The sequence below is a fragment of the Pongo abelii genome, chromosome 16 (genome assembly GCF_028885655.2).
Source record: "Pongo abelii isolate AG06213 chromosome 16, NHGRI_mPonAbe1-v2.0_pri, whole genome shotgun sequence".
In the NCBI taxonomy this organism is placed as follows: Eukaryota; Metazoa; Chordata; class Mammalia; order Primates; family Hominidae; genus Pongo; species Pongo abelii.
In genome coordinates, this window is record NC_072001.2 from 68,967,539 (window position 1) to 68,979,152 (window position 11,614).

At 43.2% G+C, this 11,614-nt stretch overlaps 1 long non-coding RNA gene and 1 other non-coding gene across 2 annotated transcripts in view; one reads left to right on the forward strand and one right to left on the reverse strand.

Annotated features, from left to right (window-relative positions):
• Nucleotides 1-2,971, forward strand: part of LOC129050491 (uncharacterized) — a 70,469-nt gene extending 67,498 nt beyond the window's left edge. Inside the window, exon 4 of the long non-coding RNA XR_008514142.1 lies at nt 2,453-2,971. This is a non-coding gene — a long non-coding RNA (uncharacterized LOC129050491). The remainder of the gene's footprint in view (nt 1-2,452) is intronic.
• An 8,505-nt stretch (nt 2,972-11,476) lies between these two features.
• On the reverse strand, nt 11,477-11,548 carry TRNAQ-CUG (transfer RNA glutamine (anticodon CUG)). The gene has a single exon. It is a non-coding gene; the product is annotated as a tRNA-Gln (tRNA).
• Between the last annotated feature and the right edge of the window lie 66 nt (nt 11,549-11,614).

Below are 11,614 nucleotides of genomic sequence, written 5' to 3' on the forward strand. Positions count from 1 at the left end.
CCCAGGCTTCTCTCTGGTTGGACCATAATAGTATGTTTCTGGATCATGCACTCTGCTGGCATCACATTCTAGGGCTCTCTTTGGAAATTTGGGGAGAAACTTTTTTTTTTTTTTTTTTTTGAGACAGAGTTTTACTCTTGTCACCCATGTTGGAGTGCAATGGCGTCATCTCGGCTCAATGCAACCTCTGCCTCAGTCCCCCGAGTAGCTGGGATGACACGCACACACCACCATGCCTGGCTGATTTTTGTATTTTTAGTAGAGACGGGGTTTCACCATGTTGGCCAGGCTAGTCTCGAACTCCTGACCTCCAGTGACCTGCCCACCTTGGCCTCCCAAAGTGCTGGAATTGTAGGCATGAGCACTGCACCTGGCCTTGGGGAGAAATTTTGGCTGTCACAATAATTGGTCATTTAGAGAATGTGGGCCAGGGGCATTAGATTTCTGATAATGTATGGGTAAATACATTACAGAATTTTCCTACATTCCGAACAACTTTTAATGCCCTGCTCGACATTAATGTAGATTTTTAAAAACTTGTGTGTAATAATTTGAACCTAGCCTCTCATTCCATTTTATATATAAACTATTTTTGCATGGTTTTAATACAAACGGAATATCCAGATATGAGGCTAATGGGTAAATTGACAGAAAATAGTACTTAGCTACATTTGGAACTTTACCAAAAGTTGTTCACTGTTTCAGAAAATCATGTCTTCAACAACCAACACTTGTGGTATTTGAGTCACCGATTTAGCCCTGCATATTGCAGTTCACATTGCATAATGCATTTCACACTGCATATTTTAACATCTCTGAAATCAGGATGTATCCTACAATCAATGACGTCTACAAAATACACTAGTGAATATTAGTCTGCATTTGAAGCTGTTGCATTGATTTCTTGCTTGGATTCTTATAACAACCTCCCCACTGGTCTCCCTGCTTCCACCCTTCTCCTCCTCCTACAATGTTTTCAACAGAGCAGCCAGATTTTTTCTTTTAAAATGTAGGTCAGATCATGTCACTCCTCTGCTCAAAAGCTTCTCATGTTTCACCAGTTTACTCAGAGTACAAGCCTTACAGTGGCCCATGAGGCCCTTCAAGATCTGGCTTCTTTACTTCTCTGACCCATCTCCTACTTTTGCTTTTATTTATGGTACCTGCTCTAATCCACCTCCCTGGTCCGCTTACAGACCATGCACTTGCTAGACAAGCTTCTGCCTTAGGGTCTTCACATTAGCTATTCCACCTGCCTGCATATTTTTCCCCTAGATAATCGGTGTGATTCATTCCCTCACCTCCTTTAAATCTTTGCTCAAATGTACCTTCTAGTGAGGCTGCCTTGACTACTCTATTTTGAACTGCAAGTCACTACCCACCTCCCTACTGCTCTGAACTCTTATTTCCTTTTACCCTGTTCTACTTTTAAAAAGTCATAACAGGGCCGAGCACAGTGGCTCAGGCCTGTAATCCCAGCACTTTGGGAGGCTGAGGTGGGCGGATCACCTGAGGTCAGGAGTTCAAAACCAGCCTGGCCGACATGGTGAAACCCCGTCTCTACAAAAACACAAAAATTAGCCGGGCGTGGTGGCACGCACCTGTAATCCCAGCTACACGGGAGGCTGAGGCGGGAGAATCACTTGAACTGGGGAGGCGGAGGTTCCAGTGAGCCAAGATAACACCATTGCACATTATACTCCAGCCTGGGTGACAGAGCAAGACTCCACCTCAAAAAAAAAAAAAAAAAAAAAAAAAAAAAAGATCATAACAGTTGTCATCTTCTAATGTAATACATAACTTACTTATGTATTATATTGATTGTGGTCTATAACCACACTGCCCTGCTAGAATGTTTGCTCCATGAGGCAAGGATTTCTTTTTCTTTCTTTCCTTCCTTCCTTAATTTCCTTCCTTCCTTCTTCTTTCTCTTCTTTCTCTCTCTCTTCTCTCCCTCTTTCTCTTTCTAACCCTCCCCCACTTTTTTTTTTTTTTTGACATGGTCTCACTCTGGCGCAGCTGGAGTGCAGTGGTGTGATCTTGCTCATTGCAACCTTTGACCCCCAGGCTCAAGCGATCCTCCTACCTCAGCCACCCGAGTAGCTGGGGCCACAGGGATGCACCACCATGCCTGGCTATTTTTCTGTATTTTTAGTAGGGACAGAGTCTCGCCATGTTGCCCAGGCTGGTCTCGAACTCCTGAGCTCAAGCGATCCACCCACCTTGGCCTCTCAAAGTGCTGAGACTACAGGCATGAGCCACTGTGCCCAGTCTAAGGCAAGGATTTCTGCCTGTATCCCTAGTAAACAGTGCCCAGCACATAGTAGGTACTCAATAAACATTGTTACATAAATGGTGATTCTGTTAGGTGCAAGTATCTCATTACTTCATTATGTCTTCTATTATACTTGTGCTCAAGCATTTACTTTATTATTATTATTTTTTTTTGTAGAGACGAAGTCTTACTACCATAGCCCAGGCTGGGCTCAACTGATCCTCCTGCCTCAGCCTCCCAAAGTGCTGGGATTACAGGTGTGAGCCACCACGCCCGCCATCAAGCATTTACTTATTGAAACACATATCATTTTATAATGCATTATTTTCTTATTTATCCTTTATACTTATAGCATTATATTGATTTTTAAAGTGTGTGCACTCACCTATGCAGCACTCAAAAGGTTCTCTAAAATGATGGTTGACATCTTTCTTCAACTCTGGTGTTTTCCTATGTAACTTTTTCTAAGTGTAATATGTACTCAACAGCTAAAATAGGATGTATGATACGCACATGCCTGCATGAGCATACAAAGACACACATACACATATATAAAATAAAGAAAACACTAAAATATCAGCAAGCTTGACTCCCAACTTAAAATTATGTGTGCAGGAAAGTATATCATAAGATAAGATCTATTGATAAGTCAGGATGGTAAAGACAGTGTTATGAAACGTTTGTTACAATATCAGGGTTTGGATGTTAGGATTGAGAACCTCCGGGTTAGATAATTCCAGAAGCCACTCCTGGAGCTGTTTTCTGGATGGAAGGGGTGGGGTGGTGCTGGGGAGGAAACTACAATGTTGGCAGTCAGGAGGAAACAAACTTCACTTTCCAAGTTTACTGTACTTCTATATTGTTTGTCTTATTTGAATATTTTACAATGACTGTTCATTCCTTTTGTAACAAGCAAGACCAGTAAAGCTTTTTTTATTTTAAAATCTCCTATAAAATATAGAAAACAGATAAACAAAATAATAAAAATCATCCGTAATCCTATTCTGCAGAAATAACCACTGCTAACATTTGATTTTTATAGCCTTTTGTTTTCAGGCATGTGTGGACTTACAGAGATATTTCAATGATGGCTCTGAATAATAGGAATCATGCAGTTGGAGGTGTCATTTGTTAAGATTATTCTGGCAGCCACCAGCATGTTCGATTGAAGTGGGAGAAAACTGAGGGTAGGGTTAGGTTGTAACCAAACAGTGGAGAAGGAAATCACACCAGAGTGGTGGCTATGGGAATGGAAAGAAACATACCAAGAGATATTGTAAAGAAAGGAACCATGGGCTGGGCACAGTGGCTCACGCATGTAATCCCAGCACTTTGGGAGGCCAAGGCAGGTGGATCACAAAGTCAGGAGATCGAGACCATCCTGGCTAACACAGTGAAACCCCGTCTCTACTAAAAATATAAAAAATTAGCTGGGCAGTGTGGCACACACCTGTAATCCCAGCTACTTGGGAGGCTGAGGCAGGAGAATTGCTTGAACCCGGGAGGCAGAGGTTGCTGTGAGCTGAGATTGTGCCACTGCACTCCAGCCTGGGTGACAGAACAAGACTCCATCTCAAAAAAAAAAAAAAAAAAAAAAGGAAAGGAACCATGTAGGTGACTTAGTGGTTACTGTGTGTGAGAGTAGTGATAATGATTTTTGGCATCTGAGTATTCCAGCCTTGCATTCAAGAATATCAAAGATGAGGGAGGACTTTCTGTTTTTGTGCTCTCCTTTTTCTTTCTTGATCTTGCTCTCTCTTTCCAGAAAACAATACAGAGCACCTGTTTAAAATGTGAAATTTGACAGGTTTTGAGATATGTATACACCTGTGAAACCATTAGCACAATAAAGATAATGAACATATCCATTATCCCTGCAAGTGTCAGCTGGGCTCAGTGGCTCACACCTGTAATCTCAGCACTTTGGGAGGCTGAGGCGGGCAGATTGCTTGAGCCCAGGAGTTTGAGACAAGCCTGAGCAATAGAGGGAGACCCCTGTCTCTACAAACATTACAAAAAAATTATCTGGGTGGGGTGGCATGCGCCTGTAGTCCCAGATACTTAGGAGGCTGGTGTGGGGAGGATCACTTGAGACTGGGAGGTTGAGGCTGCATTGAACCGTGATCTTGCCGCTGACTCCAGCCTGGGCAACAAACCCAGACCCTGTCTCCAAAAAGTCTTCATACCTTGTAATCCTTCCTGTCTTTCTCTACTCTGTCCCCAGACAACTACCAATCTGCTTTCTGCTTTCTGTCACCATAAGTCAGTTTGCATTCTGTAGACTTTATATAAATGAAATAATACAATATGTACTCTTTTTTCCCCTCTGGCTTCTTTCACTCAGCATGATTATTTTCAGATTCATTCACATTGTTATGCTTATCACTAGTTGATTCTTTTTTGTTGATGAATAATAGTCTATTGTGTGGATTTACCAAAATTTACTTCCCCATTCACCTGTTTATGGACATTTGGGCTACTTCCAGTTTTTTCTATTGCAAATAAGACTGCTATCCGAGAATCGCTTGAACACAGGAGGCAGAGGCTTCGGTGAGCTGAGATTGTACCACTGCACTCCGGCCTGGGTGACAGAATGACACTCTGTCTCAAAAAAAAAAAATTTTTTTTAAAGGCTGCTATGAACATTTGTGTACAGCTTTTTGTGTGGATATATACTTTCATTTCTTTTGGGCAAATACCTAGGGGTGGATTGATGAGGTTGCACAGTAATTATTCCCCTGTTCTAAGCCTTGGCTCCACATCTAGAAGTTTCATCTTTATATCTTTATCTTTTTTTTTCTTTTTTTGAGAAGGAGTCTCACTCTGTTGCCCAGGCTGGAGTGCACTGGCACAATCTTGGCTCACTGCAACCTCCACTGCTCGGGTTCAAGTGATTCTCCTGCCTCAGCCTCCCGAGTACCTAGGATTACAGGTGCCCACCACCATGCCTGCTAACTGTTGTATTACCCATGTTGACCAGGCTGGTCTTGAACTCCTGACCTCAGGTGATCCTCCCACCTTGGCCTCCCAAAGTGTTGGGATTACAGGTGTGAGCCACCACACCTAGCCTAAGAAGTATCAGCGTTATCTTCTTTTTGCTCACCTGACAATTTAGTATTGTGGTATTTTTGTTTTTACATTACCAAAAGGTCTAGTATTTTCTAAATAAATGATTGAGAAACAAAAATGAGACTCTACTAGTTTTTTCTCCTCCTTTGAGTGAGCATAGTTCTTATCCACATGGGAGAGTGCAGGAACTTGATGGAGTCCCACAGAGCGAAGGCCAGTTCACTCCTCTGGGAGGCAGTAGTAAACACACAGCCATATACAGAGGCACATGGTGGGGGTGTGGGGAAAGGGGAGGAGCTGGCAATCAGTACATAGCTAAAGAAATGACTCTCTAGTGGTGGGATTTCAGAGGCCAATGGAGGTATCTTTTCTGGGTTGGGTGTGGTCAAGGGTGAACAAGCTGATTTTGGTCTTGAAAGCCAGCCAGTCCACAAGAATTCTGGGAGACTGTCAGGAAAGAGGCAAACAGCCCCCAGAGAGACAGGGATCTTGTGAAGACTAAGGACCTCACAGGAGCCTGTCCCAGTCTTGCACCACTATCAGCCCCTTCATCCTAACCTTCTGTTTTTTGTCTTTATTATGATAAAATCTGAAATTTAAGTTCCTTTTAGTTTTATTTTCTTTGTGGTAAAATACACATAACAAAATTTACCATTTTAGCCATTTAAGTGTATAATTCATTGACATTAGGTACATTTGCAATGCTGTGCAACCATCACCACTACCTCTTTTCTTTCCTTTGAGATGGTCTTGCTCTGTCACCCGGGCTAGAGTGCAGTGGTGCGATCTTGGCTGACTGCAACCTCTGCCTCCTGTGTTCAAGCAATTCTCGTGCCTCAGCCACCTGAGTAGCTGGGATCACAGGCATGCGCCATCACACCAGCTAATTTTTGTATTTTTAGTAGCGATGGGGTTTTGCCATGTTGGCCAGGGGTCTCGAACTCCTGACCTCAAGCGATCCTCCTGCTTTGGCCTCCCAACGTGCTGGGATCGCAGGCTTAAGCCACCACACCTGGCCTAGTACATTTCTTTATTTGTAAATATGTATATTTTATCACTTTTTTCTTTAAGACTAGCTGATACTTTAGTTACTATAAACAAATAATCAGGCCAGGCGTGGTGGCTTATGCCTGTAATCCCAGCACTTTGGGAGGGTGAGACAGGTGGATCACCAGAGGTCAAGAGTTCGAGACCAGCCTAGTCAACATGGTGAAACCCTGTCTCTACTAAAAATACAAAAATTAGCTGGGCGTGGTAGCATGTGCCTGTAATTCCAGCTACTCGGGAGGCTGAGGCAGGAGAATCTCTTGAACCTGAGAGGCAGAGGTTGCAGTGAGCCAAGATCGTGCCACTGCACTCCAGCCTGGGTGACAGAGCAAGACTCTCAAACAAACAAACAAAAACCCAGCTAATCAAAGCTGAGAATTTTCCTGATCATGTGTACAATTTGTTACCTCATAATACACTATATACTATATATAATATGGTATTATATATCTCCTAATATATATACTATGGTATTATATATCTCCTAGTATATATACTATGGTATTATATATCTCCTAGTATATATACTATGGTATTATATATCTCCTAGTATATATACTATGGTATTATATATCTCCTAGTATATATACTATGGTATTATATATCTCCTAGTATATATACTATGGTATTATATATCTCCTAGTATATATAATATGGTATTATATATTCTAATATATATTCTATATAATAGAAAAGATAAAAAATACAAAAGACAAATTTCACCTCTTTTTAAATTTTTTACTTTTTATTTTATTGGAGACAGGGTCTCACTCTGTTGCCCAGGCTGGAGTGCAGTCATGCAATCACAGCTCACTGCAGCCTTGACTTCTCTGGGCCCAGGCTATTCTCCTACCTCAGCCTCCCAAGTAGCTGAGACTACAGGTGAACGCCACCATACTCGGCTATTTTTTCTTATTTTTAGTAGAGATGGGATTTTGCCATGTTGCCCAGGCAGGTCTCAAACTCCTGAGCTTAGGCAATCTGCCTGCCTTGGCCTCCCAAATTGCTGGGATTACAGACAGGAGCCACCAGGCTGGGCCAAATTTCACTTCATAAGGTCTGTCAACTTTTCTCTCTCAAAAACATTTTTGTGTTTTTTTTGGAGACAGGGTCTTGCTCTGTTGCCCAGGTTGGAGTGTGGTGGTATGATCATGGCTCACTGTAACCTTGAACTCCTCGGCTCAAGGGATCCTCCCACCTCAGCCTCCTAAGTAGCTGGGACTACAGGTACATAGATGCCATCCTGTCTGGCTAATTTCTCCATTTTTTGTAGAGATGGGGGGGTCTCGCTAGGTTGCCTAGGCTGGTCTTGGACTCCTGGCATCAAGCGATACTCCTACCTTGGCCTCCCAGGCACAAGCCACCATGCCCCATCTGAAAATTGTATTGTGAAATAAACCTAGTATTATTACAAAAGTGCATAAAACTGGTATGTAGAGTTTAACACACAGTTATAAGGGGAACAACCCTGTAAAAACCCTTTGAGTTAAGAAATAGAACACTGAGGCCGGGCGCGGTGGCTCATGCCTGTAATCCCAGCACTTTGGGAGGCTGAGGTGGGTGGATCACTTTAGGTCAGGAGTTTGAGATCAGCCTGGCCAACATGGTGAAACCCTGTCTCAAATACAAAAATTAGCCGGCTGTGGTGGTGCATGCCTGTAATGCCAGCTACTCAGAAGGCTGAGGCAGGATACACTTGAACCTGGCAGGCAGAGGTTGCAGTGAGCCGAGATAGCACCACTGCACTCCAGCCTGGGCGATAAAGAGAGACTCCATCTTGAAAAAAAGAAGAAAAAAGAAAGAAATAGAACAGTGAGATGTTTATTTAACAAATGGAAACCACTATGGAAACTTTTTGTGTCAGGCCGGTAGCCCCCAGGCTCTGCTTTATGGGATACTGACGGGAGGAATGTCTGTCCCTGGGCATTCTTCCTGAGACCTAGGGAGTGAGGTTCGCTTTCTTCAAATGAGCTAGGACAGGGAGGTGAGGATCATGGCACCCTGCCCCTTTCCCATCATAGGCTCTGGCCTAGCATCTGGCTAATTCTTACAATAATAACTCATGGTTCTCAACTTTGGTAACTATTAACATTTTGGCCCAGATAATTCTTTTTGTTGGGAGTGCTATCCTGTGTGTTGTAGAACGTTTAGCAGTATCCCTGGTCTCTACTAGATATCAGTAGTACCCCCAAGTAGTGACACTAAAAATGTCTCCAGATATTATCAAATGTCTCTGGGGACAAAATTGACCCCTGTTGAAAATCATTGCATTTGGCCAGGCGCAGTGGCTCATTCCTGTAATCTCAGCACTTTTGGAGGCTGAGGTGGGAGGATCGCTTGAGCTCAGGAGTTCAAGACCAGCCTGGGCAAAGATGGCAAAACCCCTTCTCTACAAATAATACAAAAATTAGCCAGGTGCGATGGTGCACACCCGTAGTCCCAGCTGCTTGGGAGGTGGAGGTGGGAGAATTGCTTGAGCCCAGCGCACGGAGGTTGCCATGAGCCGACATCGCACTACTGCACTCCAGCCTGGGTGACGCGGCAAGACCCTGACTCAAAAAAAAAAGAGAAAAGAGAAAAGAAAATCAATGCATTCATAAATATTTATTATGTGCCATGCGTGATACTAACAGCTATACATTGTTACTTAATTCCTTCTTCCTGTTTGTCCCCATTTTGCAGATAAGAAACTGGGATTCAGCAGGATTAAATTATTGAAATTGACACAGCTTTAGTGAATGGCTGAGCTGAAGTATAAACACAGCCTTATCAGTCCTCACTTTGTTTTTAACAAACATGTAAAGTTACCTCCCCAGATGTGGAGGGTGAGATATATTTCAGGTCTTGCTTCTCCCCCATAGCCTAAGGCTAGGCATTTCTAAATTTATAATTCCAGGCTTTTTACTAGAGAGTTCCTTTTGATTTTCTTACCAACTGTACTAGTCAGGGTTCTCTAGAGCAACAGAACTAATAGAATAGACACATATATAAAGGGGAGTTTATTAAGTAGTATTAACTCGCACGATCACAAGGTCCTACAATAGGCCTTCTGCAAGCTGAGAGGCAAGGAAGCCAGTGCGAGTCTCAAAGCTGAAGAACTTGTAGTCCAATGTTCGAGGGCAGGAAACATCCAGCACGGGAGACAGATGTAGGCTGGGAGGCTAAGCCAGTTTAGCCTTTTCATATTTTTCTGCCTGCTTTATATTCGCTGGCAGCTGATTAGATGGTGCCCACCCGGATTAAGGGTGGGTCTGCCTTTCCCAGCCCATTGACTCAACTGTTTCTCCTTTGGGAACACCCTCATAGACATACCCAGGATCAATACTTTGGATCCTTCAATCCAATCAAGCTGACACTCAGTATTAACCAACACACTGTTTTTATTAGTCATGCTTGAGACTAAATTAAACATTATTGTTCTTTTTTTTTTTTGAGAAGGAGTCTTACTCTGTCACCAGGCTGGAGTGCAGTGGCACAATCTTGGCTCTCTGCAACCTCCATCTCCTTGGTTCAAGCAATTCTCCTGCCTCAGCCTCCTGAGTAGCTGGGATTACAGGACCTTAGATAAACTTACTACCACTTTATAGCATTAGAGAAAGCACTGAAATTGGCACTGTATTTGTTTTCTATTGCTTCTATAACAAATTACCACAAACTTGGTGACATAAAACAACACAAATTTATTGCTTAAAGTTCTGTAGGTCACAGGTCTGACAAGAGTCTCACTGGGCTAAAATCAAGTTGTCAGCAGGGCTGTGTTCCTTCTGGGGGCCTTATGGAAGAATCTGTTTCCATGCCTTTCCCAGCTTCTAGAAGCCTCCGGATTCCTAGGCTCCTGGGCCCCTTCCTCCATCTTCAAAGCCAGCAAGGGCAGATTGAGGTCTTTTCAAGTTACATCACTCTGACCTCTTCTGCCTCCATTTTCCACTTTTTTTTTTTTTTTTTTTGAGAACGAGTCTCTCTCTGTTGCCCAGGCTGGAGTGCAGTGGCATGGTATCAGCTGACTGCAACCTCCGCTTCCCGGGTTCAAGCGATTCTCATGCCTAAGCCTCCAGAGTAGCTGGGACTACAGGCACCCACCACCACGCCAGACTAATTTTTTGTATTTTTAGTAGTGACAGGGTTTCACCTTGTCGGCCAGGCTGGTCTTGAACTCTTGACCTCAGGTGATCCACCCACCTCGGCCTCCCAAAGTGCTGGGATTAAGGCATCAACCACCGTGCCCAGCCCATTTTCCACTTTTAAGGACCTTATGACAACACTGGGCCCACCCAAATAATCCAGGATAATATCCCTAATTTAATGTCAGCTGATAAGCAACCTTAATTTCATCTATAACCTCAATTCCCCTTTGCCATGTAACCTAACCTATTCAGTCTCCAGGAATTGGGAAGTGGACATAATTGGCAGGGGGCATTATTCTGCCTGTTATAGGCATACTTGCCCACAAGTCTAAATCGAGAGTTTGCATATAGGAGGTAGGAGGTGTGACAATAATTGGATAAAGGCTTTTCTGGAATGACAAAATTCTCTTCAAATACAGGGAGGCCCTGCGACATGATATCTGGCAAATCACTTGAGTCTTAGTATCCAAATTTCCGCTAAAATGGAAATTACCATCCTTTGCTTGGCATGTTAAATGAAATACTTATGTAAACGGACTTAGATTAGAGGCCTACAAATAGGACTCAAGTTCTTGATGAATCTTGATGAGGAGGGTGGGCGAAGTACTCTAAATGAAAATGAGATAGATTGAGAGATTTCCGGAGAGGAGTGAGTGACAAGCGCCTACCCGTGCATGAAGCTGGAGGTAGAAAATTCCAGCAAAAGGAATTTTCAAGTTTCATTGAAGCTTTTGAATCAAGGTTTGAGAGCCCAGGGTTAAAAAAAGGCAGTGAAGAAGCTCATTAAGACAACCCCCACCAGGTAGCAGATAGTAACTGAAATGCAGTGGGAAATTTGTGAGGTCTTCATAGGCAAGGATTAAATTTTACATCACCATCTTAACATGTGTCATAGTTGTTCAATTACTTAGTGACCAAAAAAGTGAATTAAAGATGTTGTCAAAATAAGAAAAGCCACTGCAGGTTCCACCGAGATTTGAACTCGGATCGCTGGATTCAGAGTCCAGAGTGCTAACCATTACACCATGGAACCGCCACGCGTGTATAGCTGCCTTCCGCTCTCTAATCCTCAGAGAACCCCACCCCCATCCACAAACCC